Source organism: Gavialis gangeticus, unplaced genomic scaffold (genome assembly GCF_001723915.1).
Source record: "Gavialis gangeticus isolate Ggan-Ray unplaced genomic scaffold, GavGan_comp1, whole genome shotgun sequence".
Lineage (NCBI taxonomy): Eukaryota > Metazoa > Chordata > Crocodylia > Gavialidae > Gavialis > Gavialis gangeticus.
Window position 1 is genome coordinate 184632349 of NW_017729022.1, and position 6979 is coordinate 184639327.

Sequence of the window (6979 nt, forward strand, 5' to 3'; positions counted from 1 at the left end):
AGGCTATGGGACCTGAACCTGTTCAGCCTCCACAAGAGAAGGCTGAGGGGGGATCTAGTGGCCTGTTACAAACTAGTCAGAGGGGACCAGCAGGCATTGGGGGAGTCCCTGTTCCCCCGAGCACTCCCAGGAGTGACTAGAAATAACGGTCACAAGCTGGCAGAGGGTAGATTCAGGCTAGATATCAGGAGGTGCTTCTTCACTGTCAGGGCGGCTAGGATCTGGAACCAACTTCCAAGCGAAGTGGTGCTGGCTCCTACCCTGGGGGTCTTTAATACAAGGCTAGACAATCACCTTGCTGGGGTTGTATGACCCCAGTACTCTGTCCTGCCATGGCAGGGGGTTGGACTTGATGATCTGCTCAGGTCCCTTCCGACCCTACTAACTATGAAACTATGTATGTAGACAGTGACCTGGCTGGCTGGGGCATGAGAGTGCTTCAGTGTGGGGGGTGGGGTGTGCCAGCTAGCCCCACACTGAAGCACCCTCATGTCCCAGCCAGCCCCTCTGCAGCACGCTGAGCCAGGTTGGAGCAGCCCTGGGCTGGCAGGCTGACCTCTGGGCCCCCTGCTAGCCAGGGCTGTTCCAACCCAGCTCAACGTGCTGCGGCCCTGGGCGCACATGTAACCATGTTGCCTGGGAGCAATAAACTCCAGCTTGTTATGTGGTGGAGGTTATTGCTTTGCATTAATATGCATGTATAGATGCATCTACTGTGTCTGCTCTGCATGCTTGTGTTAGCTCCTGAACTGGAAATAGTATGGTAGTCCATACGCATGTCATGTACAGTGCCACACAAACATGGTTATATCATGTCTGGTTTAGAACCCAGCATATGTGGGCTTGGCTTATCTCTGTATAGTGACAGCGTTTCCTGGCACAACACAACCATAAGCTATAAAGACATGCCCAGTGTCTTGCTGTGTACCTAGATAGGACATGTGCCAGGAGCATGAGAAATCCTGAAATCTTCAAAAAGGTGAACAGCTCTACTCCAGTGATTTGGGAATCCATACCATACAGACATTGAGGCTGTATAAAGTCAGCCTTGGTGTTACCCCTTTTTAAATGTTATAAGGATACAAAACAAAATCAAAGAAATCCATGTGTGTTCTCATATCAGCTTGGGCTGCATTAACTCAGATCTATAGGAGATATCAAGCCAGCCAGCCAGCCTTCCTAATGGTTTTATTTGAAAGCCTAGCATGCTATTACTGAACACCACAAAACAAAGCCCACGTGGAAGTTTGAGTTTGAGGGCCATTTAACACTGTAAATTTTCCCCTCGTATAACAATTATGGAAACACGCATGCTAATTGACATTGCGGTGCTACACGGTGAATATGTGAATAGTGTTCAATAGCCCTCATAATTTCTCATTTTATTGCTTGTGGTGTGGTAGTCTACTAGTTGCACACACTCATCCAAAGTATAAAACACAATATACAGTACTGGCTCCAAACCAGTAGTTTTAAGCTGTTTGGAAGCCACCTCTTTATTTATCAGAGCACATGCTTTTGTTTCTCCATATATATATTGTAAAATACACACAAACTGATTAACTTATTTCTCATGGAAATGAAAGAATACAGACCGTTAGAATTAAGTTTTACTGGGAACAAGTACCTGACCTTGATATATTTTAGAAGAAAGCAGGAATTTTGACTCAAGATCCCCTTTGGGACAAATCCTCAGTTGGTGAAAACTGTTACATCTCCAGTGACACTACTGGAGGTCTGATAGTTTATTTCAGCTGGCATAACCAGCTGAATTACCCCCTCTGTACTAGGGGTGGCATAGGTCCCTGCTGTCTTTTATTTGGGGTTTCATGATAACAGATTTTTCTACTCCAGAGCATCCTTTGTATATCAGATTCAGTGATCTCAGGGTGTTTTTTTTTGAAGCACATGCATTTTGTCTGGGATAGTTTTAAATCTGATGGTGAGTCTGGATTTTAAAGCTATCTAATCTAAACAAGTGTTTATGTCTGTCTGTCCGTGCCAGTCATTGTGGTATTAGATTCCATCCTAGCTGCTATCTTCTAACTTTATTCACAGCCTGATTTCTAGTTCTCAAACTAATTATTTTATCAAAAACTTAATTTAAAAAATATCCTTTCATGGAGTACATAGCCCCGATAGGAAATGCGGTACATTTTGTGTCTGCCTTGTTTAGAATCAGTTTGTATAGACTGGAATACTTTAAAAATATATTAAATTATATTTGTTTTTAAACCACAGTCTATCTGGACTCAGATTCCTTCTGTCATTTTAACCAATAGTCTTGCTTTTGCCCTTAATCCTGTCTTTGCTACAATGAGCTTTCATTGTGTGTGGGGGGGAAAATCCCTATTAGATTATAACATTTTTATGAGTTGTCAAAGATATAATGACATTAGCCACCTGACTGGAAGTAAAAACCTTTGTGGTGTCAGGTTAGGATGGGCTGGCAAATCCTTGTGAAATAAACAAGGTAACCCCTCTCCCCCTTCCCTCCAAAATGTATATTCAGATGGGTGGATATATTCCCTCCCTGCTTATTAGACCACCAAGGGTAGTTTTCAATATAAAATATATATCTATAAAGTCTTCCAAAATCAGAAAGGTCTCAAATTTAATTGGAATGGAAAATGCTAACTAATTGGCATCCAAATTTGATTTGCTGTAGAAACCTCATATTTGTTTGAAACACAACACTGTGTCTTGGAACACAAGCCCAGTCCTTCAAAAATCATACATGAGAACTGTGGAAGAATCAATTAAAGTTGATTTGGCAGATCTGCTTTTGACAAATATAAAGAAATCTCTGATTAGGCTGAGAAGAAAAGAATCCCTCTTTCGTGCTCTCTCTATTCTCTCCCTCTTTAAAGGCAGTAGATGTCAGAAGGGGGTGGGTAGTGATATGCAAAACACGGCCTCCATAACCAAAGTAGCCTGCAAAATTAGGTGTCAGCATGCAAAGCTTATTGATGTATGAATGCGGAAAATGAAAGCCGGCAGTAGACAGACGGGGCTAAAGGTGAGACAGCCACAGTGAGAGCAGCTGTACATCTACGTCAAGGTGTTGCTATATGAGCCTGCTTTTTTCTGGAGGGCCACAGCCTAACAAGCTATGCCTGGCCATAAAATGATGAAACAATACAATGTAGGCACACACTGTGTGAATACCAAATAAATTGACTTGGTCTCCCCCCCCCCTTTTCAAAGTATGCCTGTGTATTCATTAATAAATTCATATTCTGAGTTTCAATAAAAGAAGAAAATGCAGTGTAAACTGGAGTTACTTAGTGACACCCAGCTCATTGCTTTTTATTGTTGCTTGCAGCTACGAAGCCTTCACTGTGCACTAGTAGAATTTATTACTGTCTGTCTTTGTGGCAAGTTGGCGAAGTGAGCCTTTTGAAGAAAATTGACCCACACTTCATGAATATGATGAAAAATGCCAATAACACTACAAAGACAAAGCCCTTGACATTAGTGTGCAAGGAACTAAGAGACGGTAATGAAAGTATTACAATTACAAATCATTATACCTCCTTCCTGACCAATGGGTGCTGGGCACTTTTGGACCATTTGAAGCCCTCCTATTTGGCCAGGTGTACTATCATACACTGTGATGTGGGCAATGGTGGGTGCTGTTCCATTACCTCAGTGCTTTGAAGGGGAAAAGGGACAGAAAGAAAACTAAGTTGACAAAGAGCCTCAACCTTCAAGGCCCACTCTCTATTCCCCTTCTGTGGACACTGAGGCAGCATAGTGAGGTAGGATGGTTTTGTGGCCAAGGCACATGACTGGGTGTTTGGAAAGGTGGGTTTTGTTTCCCCTTTCCAAAGCTTCCTGCATGACCATGGATACAAACCATTTCAGTGTTCTGTGCCTCGGTTTCCCCATATGTAAAATAAATGTAATAATGTTGTTTTTGTAGTCTTGTCCATTTAGTCTTCGGGCTTCTCAGAATGGGGACTGGCATTTGCCTTGTACTTGTACAATGCCTTGCACAATGGTTCTGTTTTTATTTGGCACTACACTAATATAAATAATAACAATAATTAATAATTAGTGTTGTGTAGGAAGGAAATAGCACTCAGTTCCTGGGCAAAAAAAAAATTGCAGCTATATCAAATAGAATAAAATGGGATGTTTTAACAGTTGATGACAAAGCACAACTAGAAGGACAAAGCAGTTACAAGACAAAGAACACAATGTGTAATACAATCTGGGCTGTGAAAATATGAAAGGCAATGAGAAAAGATATTTAGCCCCATGTTGAACATTTGCCACCTCCTGAACTTGTTACTTGGAAATCAGATTTTTCCTGTCACGAAGACAAACTGGAGATGTTAAGCCCTTGGTTTGAACGTTTCACTTCCATATTCATTGTGAGGGGGTCTGCACAAGTAAAAAAAAAAGTACAGTGATTTATAATAAATTAATACATGACAGTCATGGGTATATCTTATCACATCAGAATATTGGTGCCAGAACAAATCAGTTTAGCTTTGCAGTTCTCATGCCTACCATACAGCTCTTAGGAACTGACTCTCATAAATTAATGTAAACCATGACTTGCCTCTTATGGTACGAGGCTTTTGAGAATGGTGTTTGACAAGATAATCATGAAGCAAAGTGGAGGGGTTCTGGTACCTATGGTTGGAAGTGAAGCACACTAATATGAGATAGAACTGCATCTGTACAGTATAGTGAGTCTTGCATGAAGCAGTGTTCTTTGGGGGTAGGTTAAGATACCTGGGGACCCTAGACGCAACGGTCCTATTCGCCTGGACTGAAGCCATAACTGTGCTCCTATTTTGGCTGTCAGAAGTTGCAGCTTATGAGCTGCTGTGGAGCTGATAGTAATCTTGTTCCCAGGTATTGAGAGGCAGACTGGTGCTTCTTTGGATGCCAGCCTTTGTGTTTTAGGAGAAAAAGACTGCACCCTAGAGGAGAGAGGACTCAGTCTCTGCTGTCTTCATTGAGAGCTCTGTAATATTGCAAATGATCTATTGCCATTTGGGCCAAACATCCAGAAGTTCAGTCAGACCACACATTATAGATATAATCATGATGTGCCAAATATATATATATGTGTGTGTGTGTGTGTGAGAGATATGTATGATTTTTAAGTCATAATATGATATATATGGAGAGACAGAGATACATACATATATAGATCTATAGAGATAGATCTATATATCATATTACATATCTATCATACCTAGATTCCAGTTATAATCATGTATATCATGATAGTACCTATTGCAAGACTTGTGATAGTGAAAACTGGAAACACAGACCCTGTATAGAGCGGTCCTACCAAAGCTACCAGAGCTATGATGACACAACGGCAGTGAGGACTCCCTGCACACAGAGCTGTTACCTGTGGTGGTGAAGGCCCACAGTGCCATGGGTAACAATGACTGAAGGTGAATACACTCGTGTCATGTTTTCAAGGTTTGCATCACAGCTGTGAAAACTGAAAAAATCTTTTACGGTTTCATGTTTTAAGTGAAAGTTGAGATTCTGATCTTATCATAAGACTCCAGGAACTTTGATTTAAGGCATGAATCTTTAAGGTCTATGCCTTTTGCTTCATGACTGTAGAGAATCCTGGGAATCCATGGCATAGAAAGGAGAAATTACCATTTAGTATACCTCAGGTATCTATATCCCTGTTTTACTGATGGGAAAGTGAGATACTAAATTACTCACCCAAAGTCAACACAGGAAGGAAACTGAACTTGTATCTCCTGAGTTCCAGGTTAGCATCTTTAACAATTGGGCAATTCCTACTTCTTCAGGCATTTAACTGTCCTCTTATCTACCTATTTTGATTTACACTATATCCTTTTTTGAGCATGTGAGAACTCATTTCACTTCTCTGCCTTCATCTTGAGAAGGAAACACTAAGTTGGAAGAATTGTATTAGCACCAGATGGTTGAACCTGTGCAGCTGCCCCAAGGCAGTTAAATCAGTCCATTGAAACTTTCTCTTCAGCATTAGTGTTCAAGTGAAGCTGTGGAAATCACCCAGTGCTTTAGAAGGAATGAAAGGAGTGGATTTTGATACTTTTAAATATTTTGTAAGTAATTAAAAAGGCGTAGAGTAAAATTTGTGGAGACAAGAGGCAGAAAAAATAAGTCAAGATTCATCCAAGCTGAAGCATAGTGTGCAGTGCAAAACAAATATCAAGATGGCACAGTCAGACATTATATGAACAGCCATCCAAACAGTAGAAGTCATTGCTTATGCTTTTCAGCTTTGAAAACAAACCTGATGCATCTTCAGTCCAGAGAACTGAGAGACAGGAAAACAGGAGACCAAATGGATGATACAACTACATAAGTCTGGGAGTGAAAATGGTACAAACATTGAATGAAGCACAGAGAGAACAGATAATCCAATTATAAAAAGCAGAGCTGGTCAAATCCCAGAAGAAGTATTCAGAGAGGGCTAGACTGAATATTTAGGTTCAGATCTGAAGAAGGTACAGCACAACTATTTTGGCTCAGACGTGCACCATTGTGACTCAGAGTCCCAATTTTTCCCATACTCTGTACAGGAAAGTCAGTTATGGAAGCCCTTGACATAACAGAACTTAATTTCTATTTTCCTGCTCCCCTTGTACTTTGCCTATTACTGGAAATCTCTGCACTGCCTATATTTTGTTCCTGTTTGCCCACGCTTTTTCCATTACCTTGTGTTGGGTCTGGAGAGGAAGATCTGTGTTCTGTGCCAGACTTGTGCCCAAATTCATATAATGTGAACCAGTGGGTAGAGTGGGGCCATAATCTCCCTCATTCCCTTGATCAGCCGAGTAAGGGTGTGGCAGAAAGCCACCTTGGTTTCTCCCCAAAAATCTCTGCCCTGTGACACTGTGATTTAAATCTCTGTGCTGTGACCATTCAATTAGGATGGGCCCAGCACACAGGGGACCACACCCTCAGCCTGTCTCTTTAGGGAACTGGAGCTGGCTGCATT